The following is a 20,067-nucleotide window of genomic DNA, read 5'->3' as shown; positions in this document are numbered from 1 at the left end:
AGTATTAGTTAGCCGACTGAGTCACCGACCGAAATACTAGCCTGGCCCACTAAGGTGCTTGCAGGGGAAGGGGAGACACATTCCTGAGCAGCCAGAGGCAGCAGAAGGGCCCAAGATATGTGTTAGAGAGAATAGGATGCTGAAAGTTTTTCAAAGAGTACAGCACATCCACTTCACAAACTTGATCAGCAGCACCATGAATGTAAATAATTCCAAAGAAAGAAGAGAATCTTCAAGCTGATTCACATTAGGAAGAATCAGAAAATCGTTGGGCTCAGTCAGCGATCACAGCTGATTTGCATAGGTGACCCCAGTCCTTTTACTGAGAGCAGACTGAAGGCTAGTTTTATCCCCTCCCTCATCACCTCAGGAAATTCTGGCTCTAGGCGAGCCCCACCACAATTCTAGGAAGAGCTTTGCAAATCTTTTCCTTGGGTTTATGAATTATGCAAGACAATCTTAGGATGGGCCTCTGAATGGCTATGTGTCACTCGGGCAGACTGGTTTTGCATCCTCAAGGAGGGAAAATATGACTGTGAACTGTATTCATAAATATTCAGGAGACGCATCGCTGTGGAGCCTGGCTGGCATGGCTGTGGCTTGGCATATGGGCCGTCAGGTATAAAACGAGTGATAGGACACCCGTAGTGGGCATTGCTGTGCTATTCAGTATTTTAAAAAGTTCCTTGCCCCTCAGAGTTCCTAGAGAGGTGAGAGGTCCCACAGACATATTTTCCCATCCCCTTCTCCAACATCAAATAGAACTCCGAGTTTTGAAGAGAAGATGGCAGTTTTATCCCATCCTCTCAAGAACTTCCCATGGGAAGAAATTAACAGGGAGGCAGATTTCAGGGAAACATATGGAGATTTTTACCACCCTCGGAGCTGTCTAAAATGAGAGGAGTAAACTAACTGCCTCATAAATACTGAAATTTGTTTCACTTTCAGCCGGACAGAAGAAATCAGATCTCAGTTTTCAGCAGTGATTTGGGATGGACGGAACGTGATGACCTCTAAGTTCTATTCTGATTATCCAATTCTATGATGTAACTTTTTCTTGATGACTCAGAATGATCGTACTGTACAATGATGCAGTGAGGTCCCCAGGGTCTGTGGGGTGAGTTCAGCTGCCGTTTCCTACAATGTGTTGCTCCAGGCCGCGGTGCTTTTGTCCTTGGTTTGTATCTACCCTCAACCCTGTCCATCCCCCAGACCAGTCGGTTATCACACTGCCTATCACCTCCTCATCTGAGCTGAAACGTTTGGCAGACAAGAAGCAAATCTGCTTTTGGTACATAAGACAAGGCTTTTTCTTAAGAATTCCATTCAATGACACTTTGGTGATACTCGATGAAGATTTGGTGAATGAAAGATGAGTGATTTCTTAGGAAAGAATGCTACTCTTTATTTACTGCTGTTGAGAAAGAATCCCTGCCCCAGGCATTCACCCAAAACCCAAACCACAAAGATTTCTTGACCTTCTCTGAGGAAAACACCTTGCATTCTTGCTGTGGCTGGAAATTTCAGCTGTTGTTTCCCTGTCTTTCAAATGCTTACTGATCAGTGAAGCCTCCATTTAAATATTATCTCCTGTGTGAAACCTTTTTTTATTATTTTATTATTAACTACTTCTCATGCTTTTTTTAGAATTTTACACATATTTTTATTATATAACTTTTAACATTTTATCATAATTATTTGATTCTGTTTATTTCCCTGGTTAACTCTGAGATTCTTGAGTATAGAGTATCTTAACCCACGCCTGTGTGATGCCTGGCATATCGTAGATGCTAGGTAGACACTGGTAGCTGGATAACCGAGTGAGGCAAATTAATGTGTCCTCTTCCAGCCGAGAAAAGCACATGGCTTTAATGCATTCATCTCAAGAGGCATTTTTGCCTACTTTCTAATTCCTAATTCTGTTTTAGATCTAAAAATCTGATGTCTGAAATGTCTGTCCTATAGTGAGGGTACTTAGAGATACACACACACCCCCTCAAGAACTTTTATTCAAATTTAAATCTTTTGTATTTTTTTTTAAAGATTTTATTTATTTATTTGTTAGAGAAAGAGAGAGAGTGGGAGAACACAAGCAGGCAGAGAGGCAGGCAGAGGCAGAGAGAGAAGAAGGCTCCCCACTGAGCAAGGAGCCCGATGTGGGACTCGATCCCAGGACCCTGGGATCATGACCTGAGCCGAAGGCAGTGGCTTAACCAACTGAGCCACCCAGGCGTCCCTAAATCTTTTGTATTTTGACAAAACATTTACTATTGCTTTAAGAATCAAGTTTCTATAAGATAAATGTGTTGTAACAAAAGCCAATTCTTTTACTTTATTTGAAACGACCAAAGACTTGTACAAGGTGCGGTCTAGAGAGAACTTCATGCTTCAAATTTGAAAGAATATGCAACTATAGAAGAGACTCATCCACAGTGTAATGGGTTGTTGGGCCCATTGCTATGTGGACCACCATGTGGACCTGCAGTCAGGGATGCAGAGACTGCCTCTTCCCGTCGTCCCTGTCATCAAAGCATTTCTCATACAATGGCCAAAAAGCATCCCAAGCCTCGGTTCTTAAAAAAACAGGTATGAGTTGGATTGTGAATAGACTTTGATATTGATAAAGAAAAAAAAAAATGAGAGAATGGGAGCTGGAGGCCCAAACCTTAAAAATAATTATTAGTTCTATTAATTAATGGCATCTGCTTCCATGTAATCAATGTAGCTATGTGACTGTGAGTTTCTACCATTTTCCTGCCTTACTGATTCATTGCTGGGAATTTTTTGAAACTTGAAGTATTGCTGGCAGTTCTTTCTCAGTGGGTAGGAGAAGCAGATAGTAGCAGCTTTTCGTCATCATCCCGCCCTTCCTGGCTCTTGCCTCTATCACCTCTACCGTCTTCCTCAGCCAAGAAAGTTCTGCCCTCTGGACCTTGTCTTAGTATCTGAGGACACTCATTACTGAAAAGTGATTCCATGTCACTTCGGCCAATGGAAGAATTTGACAAGAAAACAGAACTTTATATAAGCTACTCATTCCTAACCATGGATTTATAGCAACACAAGAAATTTCCACTTAATATCAGAGAACCGTTTTCAAAACAAGAACCATTAAAATTTGATCTGTTCTTTTTAAATTCAACTTTTAGAGCATAATTTAGAAAAAAGAAATAGTGGCTTTTTGGATAAGAACAAGACATTTCTAAAGATATTTAAATACTTGTACAGCAACAATCAATGTTCTATAAGAAAAGGAACTTCTTACCATCTTGCCTTTGAGTAATCTCAAGTCATTTGAGATGGAAAGACAATATATTGTATAGATTAAAGGTAGTATTTTAAACTGTTTAGTTTATAAAATGATTTATTAGAAAATTTGTAAATCAATTCATTGGAGCTCAGAATAATTTTTTTTCCAAGTAGATAATATTTGACATGGGCTTGGTCCACAGGTCTACCCACAGAATAAATGTTAAAGCTGTAGATGAATCCCATTAGGAACCCAAGCACTGCCAACATTATGATCCCCTTACACATGTTCATGATAATGTTGCCTATTTTAAGTGACGTGAAATTTATCTACTTTCAACAGTCAAAATAACCCTGTAAATTTTCTGACTGAAAACATTTTAGATAAGTATATCCGAAGGAAAGATGGTTTCTTTTCATTTTTGTGCCCCAGCTGTGCTGATGCCTTCAGTAGGGGCTTAGTCAGCCTATGGCGTGATCAAGCACTGAGCACTCATACATAACAATGTGTTAGATAAAAATGGATTCTCAGTTGCACATTGGGATGCCTGGTGCATCTCTCCTTCACAATGTGAGACAAGGTCTGTTCCAGACTGTGGCCTTGCACATTCTTGAAGGTTCAAGTTCTTGGCTGTGTTCCACTGACCTGGAACAGGGGCACCACAGGGAGAGGGATCTGAGGGGAGAAGAGAAGAAGCATTGCCATGGGGAGAGAATGACAAAACCCAGAAGGATGGGGTCAGATCGTTTTTTACACTTGGAACAGTCAGACCCTCTAAAGCTCCTTGTTGAGTATTTTTCAGAGATGGCACATTAGAGAGGTTTTCTCTTCCTTAATATTTTCCAGTTTCCCTCCACGGCCCATCTCTCAAATCATGTATTTTCCTTGGTTGCCAATAGATATTAAGCCAAGGTAGAGAAGAAGGAGCAGTAGAAGGAGGGAAGAAGTGAAGCTGGGAGAGGATGTCAGACTGAAAGCGTAGTCTATAGCAGGAGGCAAGGAGCATGTTTTGTGATGGTGGAAAAAGAAGTCCCTGGATGATAAAAGAGAATAAGTGAGAGGACTAGGTGATCAGAGATTACCTCTATGAGTACTGCTAGAGTAACTCTCCCTCTGCTCTGCAAGGATTAAAGATCAAGGACCATATTCTCAGCACTTAAATGAAGTGATGATCATGCAGGGTTGCATATCTGGGTGAGGGTTGACATCTTTTATCCTGATCACACTAAACTAGAAGCTATGGGATATCGTGCCAGGAGCAGCTGCATCCCAAAGTCAATTCCTAGTCCTGACCCCACTGGACTTATCAGTACTCTGGGAAAAAAATAAGCATTCTTGCAATACTTTGCAATACTTTGTTCACTTTGCTTCCCGTCTTACTTCACATCCTGGGCGTCCTCCTATCCTACTAGCTGCACTTCTCAGTCTCATTTGTTAGTGGTGGGAATACTCAGATCCTGAACTTCTTACCTATTCATTCACTCTGCTGGTAATTCTGTTCGATCTCGGGCTGACGACACCCAAATGTCTATCTTTAGCCTGTACCTCTTTGAACTTCAGCCCCTTACATCCACCTAGTAACTCAACAGTTGCACTTGGCTATCTAAATAGCATCTCAAATCTCACCAGAACTGAACTCCTGGTCACTCTATACACACCTAAAACCTCCACTTCTAGCAGATGTCCTCATTACAGTGAATGCCAACTGCATTTCTATTAGTCAGGCTATGCTGGGTGATGCTGCAACTTGCATATTTTGCTGGCTTCCAATAACAAAGTTTGTTTCTTGCTGTATATCATCATTATATCTCTTCAGATATAATCCACATTGGCTTTGCTCCAGAAACCAAACTAGCAGAGCAGCCTTTAGCTGGAGCCTTGCTGGCTTTGTAGCTGAAGAGAAAGTGACATGCATGCCAAATGCTAGCTCTCAAAGCTCCTGCTTACTTATTATCGGTCAAACAAGTCACATGGCCTCCCAGTTTCAATCAGACAAAGGTGCGGTATTCTTCCACAGGAAGGAACTCTGCATTGAAGGAAACAGAAATAATTGGTAAATAGTAGAACAACCTGCCGTACTACTCCACGAGTCTCATAGTTAATCCAGCTAAAACTTGTGGCTCTTCTCTTTTTTCATAAGTCTAGTCCATCAATAAATTAACCAGTCAGTAAACTATTTATCAGTCCCAGCATTCTGGCTCAAACCACCATTTCCAGTCTCCTTACTGGTCTTCCTGCTTCTGCCTTGTTGTTCTAGTCTATTCTCCATGTAGTGTCCAACAAAAGGGATCATTTTAAACCCAAGTCAGATCATCTTAAACCCAAGTCAGATACTATAGGACAATAACATATAGAATAATGTCTGGGCATCTGCTCAAATCCTTCCACTGGATCTCCAACTCAGAGTAAGAGCTAAAATCTTTTGAATAACCTTTCAAATCTTCCCAAAATATGATCTTCCCATCTGACTCCACTGCCCTCTGCATCCTCTCTGCCTTACTCTTCCAACCACATGGACTCTTCTACCTTCAAATATACTAAGTACATTCCAGCCCCAGGACCTTTGTAGTTGCCATTTCCTCTTCCTAGAACTCGCGTCTCCCAGATACCCACATGGTTTACTCCCTTCTCTTCTTCAAGAGCTCACTCATATGTCACTTTCTCAGTGAGTCTGTACCTGGCCAAGTTACTTAGAATTTCATCCCCAACCCCTTACAATGGCTCTCCTACTTTCCCTTTTTGCTTTACATGTGTCTCTAGCACTCAGGCCCATGTAACTTTTTGGTGAATTTTTATTATCTCACTCCACTAGAATACACAGTCCTGGACTGCATGGATTTTTGTCTGTTTTATTCATTACTATAGGACATAACATATAGAATATTGTCTGGGCCAGTTGGCACTTCATAAATATTTATTTAAAGAATAGATTAATAAATGACACAAACCATAGAAAGATTTGAGGAACTCAAACATAAAAAAAGATGTAACTTAAAAGTCTGGAGAAAAATATGGTAAACAATAAAATTGAACAGTCTCTCTCTTGCTCACACACACACATGAGAAACTTTGGGATATCTGCAGCAGACATTTACTGGACTAATGGTTAAGATACCTGAAAGTCAGCCTCAGCTTTGCCCACTAACACCCTGTCTGATTTTGTTTAAGTCTCTGGCTCATTATCAGTGTATTGGGGGCTGGACAAAACTGTACCATCTCTTAAAAGCCCTTATCACTCTTCCACAAGAGGGATTCCTATTTCTTGGTTGAGCCAACAGAATTTTGCTGGATGATTAAACAATCCATAGGCAATGATTTCCAAATGGAGTAGAATGGACTCAGCGACTGGACAGTGGATCCCATTATGAGTCTTTGAAAGGAGACAAAATCCTTAACCTGTAGATGCAGAGCCCCCTGCAGATGTGAAACTGCTATTTCCCTATTTATAATTTCTACATGTAAAGTCTTATCCCTATTCTAAATATATAGCAGCAGCACAATAAAGCAATGTTATTCAAAATGGATTTAAGCAAATAGTCACAATACCCCTAATTTGACCACTAGATTCATTCACTAGAGTACTTTGGCAACTGCTTTAAGCCGATTCCAAAAAAAAAAAAAAAAAAAAAAAAAAAGTTCCTACTCTGGAGATCATTGCACGACTCCAGTATAGTCCAAAATCTTTATTACAAGCTCATCACCTTTTATGAATCACAAAACCCTTCTGAAATTCAAACCAGAATGAGGCATGAGGATGGCTTGCTTTTCTGATGAAATATTTCTGTGTTAGCTATGGAAGCTAACATTAATGGAGCATTTCTTTTGTGTAGGTTCCATGTCAGCCAGAACCTAATGGACCTCGAGAAATAGGCAGACATTATTTTTACTTCTATTTTGTACGTGAGTATTTGAGTCACTTGTTATAAGCAAGTGGCAGAGCTGGGATTTTACCCAAGTCCCTGTGACTAAATATAATTATACAACAGAGGGAAGAAATGCTGGTCATTTTCTTCAGTTCATTTCTTGGTTTCCCCACTGATGTTCCATAACAAGTAGGCTTCTTAGCCCTCAGAACCTTGGAGCCTGACTCTGCCCCCCTAACCCCCTTGGCATGCCTTCTACCTGTAGACTGGAAATGTTGCTAAATGATGGGCATTCATTAACTAGTGCGGGCTCCCTAATGACCCATCTCCATTCTCTATTACCTTTTGAGGTAATAAAATGTATTCTCCCTTTCCAGAGAGGCTGTGAGAAATTGAGATCCCTTCATTCTCATAGATTCATAGGAAATCCCTGCCATTTGAAGCAGTTTCCACCAGAGTGGAAATTGGTGTCTCTTGGTTTGGGCCCTCCCAGTACTCTTCTGATTCTTAGGTCAAGAAAGATCTGTTCAAAGGGCTCACTTTTATTACAATTACAAAACACATTACCTGGTTTTGAGACTGCTCTGTGTGACTGAGTCCTGATGTTGGTACGTTAGCAGCCAAGGGGAGACTTCAGATTGGTGAAAGTAAACCTGAGGGTGAACACAGCACAGAGAGATTCTGGCACTATCAATTGTCGCACTTAAATAATGTCAAAGCAGTTCATAAACTGTATTTATAATGTTTAATTATAAACATAAACATCAATTTGAATATTAATTCAACATACCTCAATAAACAGAAATATAACTAAAATTTAGCTATGAAAATCTTTAGTTATATTTAAAAATCTTAAAGTATGTTTCCTTATTTAATGGTAAGACATATGAGTCATCATCGTACAAAATTAGTCATGACTGAAAGACTAGCTTTGAATAATTATATTCATGACAAAAATAATGATATTACCATAATATAAATCTGCTCAGTAAAGGGCATGTATTCACATAATTTTATAGAGCAGGGAAATCAGTGGTGCAATAGATGTTTCTCAGCTACTCCCTCAAAAAAGGAATATTATTTTTCTTAAATAACTTCGACATTAGAAGATTCAGACCTAATGATAGCCTTTCACTTTGAATTTTGCTCCCAGGGAAAAACGTCTCTTGACATATATTATTTATATTACCTCAGACATTTGGACATACTTTTACTTTACATTAACTATGGTTAATACAAATAACTGCCAAGTTCAGATTGAGATCATCAGTGCTTGCTTTGATGATTTTCATTGTTTATGTTAAAGGATCATATTAATTTTCAGTAAATATTGACATTTGGTCACATTATTCTAATTTGCAGTGGTTTCATATAATAATGTATAAGTTACTAATATTAACAGTTTACCCATTTTTAAAGTTTAATTAGAATACCATGGGATGTACATAGGATACGAAAACACACTAAAGCACGCATATACAGTGTTGTGATTTTGGAGTCAGAGAAACCTGTATGAAAATCCTTTAGACACTAATTTGCTGCCTGAACTCATAGAGCCTGGTAGTCATCGTAAAATATAAACACTGGTCTCACATCCCTAGGGTACAGAGTAAGGTCAACTGTCAATGAGGTCACCACAGGTCCTCTTGCTCAGAATCTTTTTCATAACAAGAATTTTAGGAGTACTCTCTTCCTTCTTCACCAAGTCACTTTTTATTGGTCTTCTAACCTCTTTTTGAGTCTATTTCAGCACCAAGAGTACAGTAATACTGATGAAATGTGAAGAGATTGTGCGTCTTTCTGCTTGAAATCCATCCATCCATTCACCCACATATCTAGTTAGTCTTTATCCTATTATCTTTGGCCATTTCAGTGGTTTGATTTATCATTCAGCTGCATAGTTTGATATTATTTAATATCTTATATATTCAAGGAGAAGTACAATTCATAAGATAAGGAGACAAAAATTAAAAAGACATTTTTCCATTCTTTACAATTTAAAGAAAAACTATATTGGATGAGAAAGCTTGCACCTGCATTAATCATTTTGTGGTGTTTCAAGTTTTTAGATTTAGATATAACTATCTAAAATTAAATAAGTCTATGCCTGAATCACAATTTTTTTTAAAATACGACACAAGTCATTTCAAAATGGACTTTTGCCCATCATGTACTAGTAATTCTGGCTTTATCATATTATAAAAAGTCCACATATGATGAGATATTCTTGTAGTAGTGCTGACCCATGTCAGATGCTTAATGTTTGTTAGAATGTCCATGCACTTGTTTGTCACTACAAAAGGCTGTGCTGGAGTCTCTAGTATGATCTTTATTCTCTCATTCCAGTGTTAAGAGGTTTGCTCATATGTCCTAGACCTAGTCTAAAGGGAGACAGGACCCTGGATTGCCAAAATCACTAAAAGGAAACATATGCTTTGGATTTCAACATATAATACCAAGCAAATTTAGAAAACAATGCACTAAAAACTATTTTGCACTGTGATAATATTTTTAAAAAACACACAAGAAAAAAAAAAAAACAACCTTTAGAGCAATCAGATTCTCATATCCTCAGTGCACTTAAAACATACATAAAAATTAATTTATTCTCTTGTCCTTTTCACCAAAGAAGCTGTTTCCAAGAAGAAGTTATTTATTTTACCATAAACCCCAGCAAAATATGCAGACTTTAAACAATCCAGTAATTTTTACTTCAGAAAGTAACACAAGGCTGAATTCTGGAGGAGTCCAGAGCATATTCCCCAGGATAGAGCTTAGTTTCCTCCTACCCAGCTGATATCAAGAACGGGTCCAAGGCCCCCTGATGGGCACGATTACAGAGATGGGTCTTCCCTCTTTCCATGCTCTTCTTTCTTCCTCAGTAACGTTGCTGCAGAATCATGCTAGGATAGAATCGCATAGATTCAGATACAAACAACTCACCAAAAAGTTGAATTTGTTGAGTTTGCCAGAGATATGCCCCTTAATAAAAGAACATAAATCTTAAATAAAAACAGAGCTTTTCAAACATAGTAAACTCCCAGAAACATCTGGAATTCTTGTGAAAAATACACACTCCGAAACCCCTCTCTTGAAGATTTTGATTGAGCAGAACTTGGGTGGGGTCAAGGAAATCAGGTGACTGAAAATTCACCAAACTCTGAACACATTGACCTAAAGAATCACTCTTTAATTATAGACTTCAGGCTTCACTGAGTAAGTCAAAGCCGTTATCAGGTAGTGGTAATGGTTTTAAAATTGTTTCCTCCAGGGAATCTGGGAACTAGACTAACATGTTTTGTAATTGCAATACAAAATAACTACAACAGATCATCTGGCTTTCAAAAGATCTGGCTTCCAGTTTCCTACTTTAGCCAGTTTTGTAATCAGCAGATAATAAATGGTGGACCTTTCACAGAAAGCTAGTAGTTCCTGCCCCCTTAAAATTAAATGTAGCTACGAGCATTAAAATAACTTCTATTTAAGACCATTTTATATACCAGTTAGAAGCTAGCCCCTGGTGTTTAATAAAACATTTCAAAAGAAACCTGTGCTGGAATTCAACATCTTAATTTCCAAAATAGAGAATAAGGATGGAAATAAAAATGATGATTATAGAAGCAAATTGAGTGTGACATAGAACAGTGTAGAGTCAGGAAATAATAGCTGGGAAGGATTTTTACTAAAGAACTTTGGCTTATTTTCCTGTTCTGAAATTTGGGACAATGGATTTAACCTTCATGTCATGAACTGTAGGTGACAGAGTGACTTTCCCTTCAACATTCATCAAATATTAAATGAGTTTGGCCTTCTGTGAGACCCAGGGAGTTGTGTATAAGAGGACTATTCCATTTTACATTCATAGTTTTAAGAACTTTAAAGAAATAAGTCGTAAAGAAAATCCAAAAATGGCGTGTCATTATTTTTTTTGTTTACATGCTCCAAGAAATTTAGAATTAGAAAATACGTCCCATTCAACTCTCCTACAAGAGATATAGCTTAGTAAGACTTGCAGTTTTATTATTCAATATTATTGTTGTTTTATGACCATAAACTTCATCATGAGAATAAAATAACATTCAGATTGTTCTTCAATATATATATAAATATATATAAATACAAAGATGTATTTGTTCTGAACTGGCTGCCAATTAACTTTGTGAGTTTGGGCAAGTGGCTTTGCCTCTCCAGATTATAGCTTCCTTGTCTGTGAAATGAAACGGTCAGATTAAACTATTTTTAATGTCCCTTTTGGCCATAACATGAGTATCTTGTAAAAGAGTATCTTGATCTGACTCCTGGTATGGTCAAGATCGTTGGGGCGCCTGGGTGGTTCAGTCTGTTAAGCATCTACCTTTAGCTCAGGTCCTGATCTCAGGGTCCTGGTATGGAGCCCCGCATCAGGCTCCTTACTCAGTGGGGAGTCTGATTCTCCCTCTCTCCCTGCTGCTCCCGCATGCTGCGTGCACACACGCTCTCACTTTCTCTCTCTCTCTCTCAAATAAATAAATAAAATCTTAAAGGAAGAAAAGATGGTCAGCAGTGAGTGTTGTTTATAGAAGTTTGTATGAAGAAGAGTTTATGCATCATACCCAAACGCACTACATTACCTGGCTGGGTAACATTTTACGACAGCTTTAGGGGCAATGGCAAACACTTTGCAGGACTCAACTTAGCTCATTTAAACCTCACAACAAAATTAGAAAGTAGATGCCGCTAATATTGTCCTTTCCATTTTATAGATAAAGACTTTGAAGCACAGAGAGGTTATGCAGCAAGCCCTGAGTCACCAGCTAATAAGTGGCATAGCTAAGATTTGGATCCAGACAGCCAGTTTCTAGAGAATGTGTGCGCTTACCCTCTATTCTGTATCACTTCTCTGCTAGATTGTATGAAGAACACTCATTGAAGATCTCATTGCTAAAGCTGCGCTGAGCATGTGCTACGGCTGGGACTGGCTGAGACACGGATGTGGGATCAATACATTTATTGAGAAGATAAACCAGGGTTACTAATCAAATCTGAAGAAACAGAAGTGCAAAGTCTGTTGCAGTAAACCACACTGACAGTGACACCGGGCATGGCCACACTGCGGCCAGACAGCTGTCAGGGGCCCTGTCCAGCCTGTGGATAGCGAGCCCCTGATCCCTCCAACCAATTCTGATGATGCCTCCAATCTCGTATCCCTCCAGGGTCCCGAATCCATGGCTGCATCTGTAAAAGACCAAGACCATGGAAAATGCTGTCACTCTGACGAACTTATAAATCAAACACAGTATGTTTATGATTACTTTTTTACTTTTTTCAAAGGCTCACGCTAATTTATGTAACAGCATTGACAGTGAGCAGCCCAGTATTGGGCTCACTTCTTGGAATTCTTTTCATGTTTCACTATGAAATATATTTGAGGCTTACTTTTGGATTCTGTGTGTCCATATTTAATGCTAAGGGTCTTTCTCTTTTTTCCAATGATTTTTATTAGGAATGAGTATTCAATTTTACTGAATATTCTTTTTGGCAGTTATTGATATTGATATATCTTTTTCTTTATTACTTTAATATTAATATTTAATGAGCATCTCTGTTATGGAGACATACTTACATTTCACAACAGACCATGTAGGGCTGCTTTAAAATACACACTAAAGAATATTATTACAGTTTTGTAAATACAAAAAAAATTAACTTAATCCTACCAAACAAAATTGTACTAAGCTACAGTATAGCAGAACCCAATGAGGCAATTTTAGAATCATCTGGAAAAGGAATACCAGTACATACCCCTTTCTTTCTCTGTCTGGCACAGGTTCATTTCTCAGTAAGTATCTCCCTAATCAACTGTACCTAAATTCAAAATAAAATAAAATGAAAAGGTTTGCTCTTCGGAGACCTTAACTAACAGAACATCAGTTTAGAAGGTTGCCTCTCTACACGGGAAGATTCAAGATGTGAAAAGGAAGAGCTCATAACTATAAAAGCTCATTTTTGAAGAGAGATAGACTGGTGTAAAGAGAAAACTAGGTTCCCCCTCAGTTCAGCATTATGTTTTTTGTGAAATGAATTCCTTTCTTAAAGCTTCTTTGCTCCCAGAAAACAGGTGAAATATGGAAGCTATTGGCTCTGGGCAAGATTTAAATTCTTATCAGGCCTCTGGGTGGCTCAGTTGGTTAAACATCTGCCTTCGGCTCAGGTCATGATCCGGGGGTCCTGGGATCGATCCCCTCATTGAGATCACTGCTCAGTAGGGGTCTGCTTCTGCCTCCTCTGCTGTCTCCCTGCTTGTGATCACCCTCTCTCCTGCTCTCTGTCAAATAAATATATAAAATCTTTAAAAAAAAAAAACTGGATTCTTGTCTTTTCTTTTTATGGTTTCCAGAGCCTGGACACAACAGACAGCAGAATGGGGGTACTTGCTTTCTTTATGGAAGATTAAGTGATTTTTAATGATTTAGAAGTTGGAATGCTTCCTCCGAGAAATCCAGGCCTGGCTGTAAGACAAGCTGTACCTTCTTCATAAAGAGAGAGCAGAGCACTCAGCTCAAAAATATGGGTTTAGGACTTAGAAGACTGGTTCTGCTGCTAACTAGCTATGGGACTTCAGGTAAGTCACCTAACCCCTCAAGGCCCTCAGTGTCTTCATCTGTTAATTGGAGATAATAATACATGCACCCCAGGGTGAGGCAGACAATGTGAAGTACCTAGCTCCATGCCTAGTACATAGTAAAGTACTCAGTAAATGTTAGCTAGATACATACACATATTCACACGTGCATACATTATGAAATATTTGCAAAGCTTCAATAAACAACCAGAAATGTCTTGCTGAGTTCTCTCATTCCAAGAATACAGTCAGATAAGTGCCAGGAGACACAAGATAGATTTTGTAAAGCCAACTCTCCCACCTCATCCAGCCAAGCACAACAGGACCAAAAGCTTCAACGCCAGAAGAATGATTCTTGTTATGAAGATTTGCCAAATCCTCCCCAGTGAACCTTTACAGTACAGAGGTCTCCCTCATAGGAGAACCTGATTTCTTTCTGGTTTAAAAGCCAATTAGAAATCTTTGCCACAAGAAAGAGCACATGGAAAGGGAGGAGAAAAATTGCAAATAATCTGCCCCCACCAAAATTCAAATATTACTATATTTAAAATGAAGCATTGATCTAATCATTAACTGATGGAATTAAGTATTATCACTAAGCTATGCATTGATCAAATTAAAATATTGATAAAAAATGATTCCAAGAATTAATTTCACTGACGGGTGACAGACTAGGAAGGCAGCCTGGTCTGTGGTGGACTTCATTCTTGGTTTCACCTTTCTGAGTCTGGAAACTTCAGAAGTATTTCTAATCTCGTTGTGAGAGCTCAGGAAAGGCATCCATTTCCTTATGCCTGCTTTGCTTCCACCTGTGAGAGCTGGGTGGAGAGAGACAAAATCTCCCCGGCAGCTCTAGAATTCTCAGATTCCAGGTTCTGCAGGGTCATCCCCAGGCAGCTTCGGACAGGAAGTTCCTTTGAAGCTGTGCAAGCCAGCCGACCAGACTCTCGGAGAGCCAAAAGGAGCCCTGCGGACATCAGCCAGCATTGAGGCTATGGCTATGGCTGTGGCCATGTTCCCTGCCCCCTGGTGCACTCATCCAGAGAGAAGAGGTGACCAAATTACTTCCCAGGGCTCCTGTGAGTCTTTGCATTTCCCCACGGATGGCCCAAAGCGCTTGCCTTTGGAAAAAAAAAAAAAAATTGCAGTTAGGTTCCATTTGGAAACACCAAATTAGAATTAAAATGAATATTAAGAACCAGCATCTGTGAATCTTTTCTTATGGATGTATAACTGGGTTGAAAGTTTCTGGCACATTTAGACTGCAGACTAAGTCACCGGACCATCTGGCTGGAGGACAGTTATGCAAAGAGCTGCTCCCCACCTGGGCACGCAGAGCATTTATATTGACATCCTGCTGGGAAGGCGCATACATAAACAGAGAGTAGGATGGGTCCAAGGTCAAGAGTCAAAGAGATTTGAAAAACACTTGGGTCGTGAGAACAATAGCATAAAACTTGTTTCCAGTGAAAATTATGCTTGCAAATCAGCAAGGATGAGGTAAAGAGAAGTTGAACAACTGCGGGAGGAAGGTACGTACAGTAGACCTCGGTAAGAAAGTCTTTAGTGTAGACTTAACAGCATAACTATACTCATAATTTAAATGTCCTTTCAAAAACCCATCTCCCTACAGAACTACGGGTAAGAGATGACTTTGAAAATGTTCCCGATACAGGATAGGATCCTATTAAAATGGCTGGTCACCATCTCTTGGGTTCCGTTTTTTTGTCAGTTGCCCTTTTGAAAATGTCTGTTTGCCTTAAAAACGTAGCCTTTGATATATAGTCCTCATATATTTGTGTTTCAGAGATAACTCACACATTTAAGTTTGATTACTTTTTCTTAATTAAATATAGATTTCCACGGCTCCCAGGTGTCTGGAATAAATCCGATAAAAACAAGATTCCCCGCCCCCTGTGCCAGGCTGAGCGCAGGCCAGTTTTGCATTGCTTATATTAGCAGGACAAGCCGCTGGAAGGTAGCCTTCCTACCACGCACCCAGTCTGTGCACAGGGAAGCTCCTCCTTCTGTGATTTCCTCCCCTTGCTCACGGATTCCTTTAACAGGAAACACAAGTAGACGTATGACTTAAATTCAGGTATCGTTGGGAGAGGGGATGTGTTCAATGGGATTCTAAGGTTCAAAGGGCTGGAGAACTAATCCTCTCTTCCATGATTTTACCCTTTGTTGAGTATTTCTAGATCATCCTAAAAATGAAACAAACAAACAAACAAAAAAAGCTAACTCTCAGAATACTAGAAATGTGTGAAGTTGTTTTCAACTTTTCAATATTTTAGAGTCCATGAGTAGGTGGGGATACAAGCCCTCTGTCCCGGTCTCAGCTCTTACACCTTCTGGGAACACAGATTCCCATCAGCTTCCAGGCTGTGGCTCAACCCACATGCCGCTCAACGGAACAGCTACTATTTATATGATCACCTGCGAATGCTAGGCATGGTTTTTGTTTTTTTTGTTTTTTTTTGTTTTTTTTTTATCATTCCTCACACATTGTCTCATTTAATCTTTATAACACCTCTGCAAGGAAGGCATGAAGGAATATTTCCTATTTTAAAAACAAGGAAAATTAAGCTGTGTTTGTCTGGGGTTTCCAAGAAATAGATACCTAGTTGGGATTCAAATTTGAAGATGCCTGCATGAGAGTACATAGTAGGAGAGATGGGAGGTTGGAAGAGGTGCCAGACCGTGAGCCAAATCTGCCCTTGGGTGAAGGAGGGGGCAGGGGGAAGCATCCCGGAGCCCTGTAGTGTCTAAAAAAAGTTCCCCAACTTCATCAGAGAGTCCTTGAGCTAAGAGTTCCTTGAGCCAAGCTCGCTAAGGTGTCCCTTCATCTCCCAGGGATGGGTCTGCGTGAGGAGCCGTGTGATGGATGTCAGTGGCTGGGGCTCTGAGTCCATCCTTCTCCCTGAGGTAGGATGTCCACAGGCTCTTTCTCATGACTCCCCAATAGACTCAGTCAGCCTACTTCTCCCTGGATCTCACAGCCAGCTGCTGGCAGAGGAGTAAGACTTGGCAGTCTAGGCCCTATCCCCACACATGCAGACATATGTGATCTGAAGCCTAGAGGTGCCCACCCGGGGCTCAGACTTCTTCCATGTTCTCCGACTCACCCCAGCTTGCAAAGGCAGGCCAGATGCAGATGCGGGGCCCCAGGGGGCCAGAGCGAGCCCCTGTCAGAGGCTGCATTTTGCTACCCAGAGCACTGCTCTCCCACTGCTTCAATAATTTGTTATAAAACAAACAAAGTCACCGGGGGAATTGCTGCCAGTGGATAATGGCCTCCTGCTTTGCAATTAAGTGCTGACATTCAGCTTTGCCTCACCAGTCACAGTATATTGCTGCTTCCTGTCCCAATGTTCTCACCCACGAGCGTTTTCTGCTAATCAAATTTATTATCCTATATAGCAGATCTCGACGTTCGTTTCCTTTTCAGCTTCGTGGTAATGGCTTAGAGAACATAATTTTTAAGCTACCTGTTCTTTTCAGTCCAGCATTCATGTGGCCCACAAGGAAACAAAAATAGGTTTAAGTATTAAAGCACAAAAGCTCCAAAAGTTAATGTTGGTAAGAAACTGGGATTCAGTCCTAGGAATTCAGGCAAAGACAAGCTATTCAAGTGGATAAGGAAGTGGAGCCGCATGAAAGTCCTTTTAATACCATGCTGAAATTATTCCCTACTGACCACTTGGCTCAGGTTCAAGTTCATAAACCTTGCCTAGGCTCTGACCTGTGGGATACGTTTCAGGATCTCCCCGTTCAGACCTAACAGCGCCTTCTGGTTCTGCAGTCAGGTTTCAATTCTTTTATCAGAAAAGGGTATTTCATGTACCACCTATATTTCCCTGGTAGGTTCAGATCGTTAAAATACTAGTTACCCAAGAGGTGTGGCTGCTTCCTCAGCAGCCCAGGGGCTGAGAACTGCTCCTAGCTCTGAAAACCCCACACATCTTCCCCTGAGAAGAAGGGATAGATAGCATGCAGTACTTCCCACAGTCAGAAGCGGCGTTTGAAGTACCTGTCCAAGAGTGAGGACGATGAGTTTCTGAGCTCTTGTTCCCTCATCTGTTACCTGAGGGCAGTGCACCCGGTGATCACATGAACCTTTTAGACTGTGATGCTGTGAGAGGCAGGAGGTCTTAAGAATAGGCATCAGGAACCTTCTATTTTCCTTCATTTCTCCACATCAGTCCCCTTACCCCTAGTAACAGTCTCTCTTCACTTCTCTCCTTGTTTTGGGTCCAGCCTTGGCATCTGCTATCCCCTGTCTACAATCACCCTTTCCTACCCCACCTTCTCAGGCCACCCTGTTTTCCTCTCTCTCACTTTGCTACCCTGTAAACCAAATTCACCTCCACCCGCCAGCCTGCCCTGGAGATCCAATTTTGTTATTGCTTTCTGTCGTCTTTGCCGGAGCAAAACATAAGAAACTTGCTGTACAATTAAATGCAAACAAGCCTGAGAAACTTAACAGGTTATGTTATATTCATGCTAAATTAGAAAAGACAAAGAGACTTCTTTCCTGAGCACAGGGGAGAAGTATATGTGTGGCAGAGTAGGGGATGAGGAGGAAAGGAACAGTCATTCATTGAGTGTCAAGTAATGCCAGGAAATACATGAGGTTAATAAATTATTATATTGTTATATATATATATATATAATGTTATATATTATTATATATCTTTAATAAATTATATTGCTCTCTTAGATTTCAAAAACAACTTGTACCTCCTACACCACGCAAACACAATGAGATGCATAAAATCAGTTCTACTGTATCCTCACTCTCCCCCACCTCCCTCTTTTTCTAAGATCAACCACAATGATTTCATTATGTATTGATTTAACAAATATTTACTGAGTGTTACCCTTCATCAGGCCCTTTCATGATGTAGGTGTTTTGCTTTTTTGTTTTTCTTTTTCTTCTTCTTCTTCTTTTTTTTTTTTTTGTATGAACTAAACAGACAAAAATCTGCTTTCCTGGAGCTTACATTCTAGTGGAGGAAGACAAGCAATTCAAAACAAGTAAAATGAATATTATATCAGAAACGATAAGTGCTATGGACAAAAGTAGAACAGGGAAGGGGATAAAAAGGGCTAAGACAGGGGTCTGGGGCAGGTGAACAATTTTGAGTAGTAGCATCAAGAAACACCTTGCTTGAGAACACCTTGAATAAATATAGAAAGTTCATGTAGTAAGTAAATACATCTTTCTCTAATTTTCTCTGTGCACATATAAATATTCCAACCATAAATGTATGCATATGATTTGTCCAAATGCTTCTTACATAATGGAGTGATGTTACACACATTACTTTGCAACTTGTTTTTTCCACCAAAAAGTAAATTATTTATTTTATATAGATCAATACATATAGATCTAGTTCGTTCTTTTTAATAACTACATACTTTTCCATAGTTTGTGTGTACTATAATATACACAAATGTTCCTCTATTGATGGGATTCCAATTATTTGTTTTCCCAATTCTGTTTTATTCTCTTTGAAAATAAAAGTAATGCTGTAAGGTTTTCCAGGCTTTATTTGTTCATGCCAAAGTTCTAGATATTTTAAATATTCTTTTATTCAGAACAATTTAACCGGGAGCTAGATTTATTATTTCTTTTTCAAGAAGCAAGAAGCAGAATTTCAGAATAGTTAAGTCGGTCTGCACTTGGCTGATTAGCTATTAAGTGGAAAAACAAAGATTTCACCTCAAGACAGTATGGTGTCAAAAATACCATGCTCTTTCCAAAACCACACTGCATCTCAGAGCTGAGGATGGAGCAGCAGTATCATCCCCAGGAGAGTGGGAAGAGCAAAAGCAATAGAGTTAGTTTTTCATAGCACTGAATTTATTCAACGTAAGAACTGCCATTTATTTTGAGATTATGTCCTTCCTGTGTTTTTGGCATTAAATTCACTTGCTTTAATGAAATAAGGTGATAGCAGATGGTGGACGATACTGTCAAATGAGTTTACTTGGAAAAGAAAAACTTCTCAGTCTTAGTTTGAATCCCCAAATATACCTATTTAAATGTTTCATGAACCTGCGGAACCACTGGAGTAGAATATGGTATGAAATTTCCCTGGTCTACACAGCAAAAGATCTGAGCCCCACCTGACCTATGCCTCTGCTTCTAGACCTCAAAACACAATTTTTCAGATTGTGGAAACTGAGATCATAATACTTCTCAACTCCTTACATGTAGAGTGTTTTTAAAACTACTTGTTTAAAGATAAGCTTGTGCCTATCCACAGATAATACTGGGAAACAAAAGATTCAGCCAAACCCTTTGGATGACAATGAAATTTCCAAGTTTGGGAAAAAATTGAAGC

General features: G+C 39.6%; 1 long non-coding RNA gene across 2 annotated transcripts; it reads right to left on the bottom strand.

Annotated features, from left to right (window-relative positions):
* Positions 1 to 2,306: 2,306 nt before the first annotated feature.
* On the bottom strand, positions 2,307 to 16,110 carry LOC123388337. Of its 2 annotated transcripts, none has more exons than XR_006602898.1 (7): positions 14,376 to 16,110; positions 12,895 to 12,957; positions 11,972 to 12,327; positions 9,903 to 10,016; positions 7,681 to 7,766; positions 5,198 to 5,276; positions 2,307 to 3,925 (listed from the first exon to the last, which is right to left on the bottom strand). It is a non-coding gene; the product is annotated as an uncharacterized LOC123388337 (long non-coding RNA). The 2 variants fall into 2 exon arrangements; XR_006602899.1 differs by having other exon boundaries at positions 14,432 to 16,110.
* Between the last annotated feature and the right edge of the window lie 3,957 nt (positions 16,111 to 20,067).

The sequence above is a fragment of the Mustela putorius genome, unplaced genomic scaffold (assembly GCF_011764305.1).
Source record: "Mustela putorius furo isolate JIRA1106 unplaced genomic scaffold, ASM1176430v1.1 tig00003898_pilon_pilon_pilon, whole genome shotgun sequence".
Lineage (NCBI taxonomy): Eukaryota > Metazoa > Chordata > Mammalia > Carnivora > Mustelidae > Mustela > Mustela putorius.
This window is presented reverse-complemented; position numbering and strand designations above follow the sequence as displayed.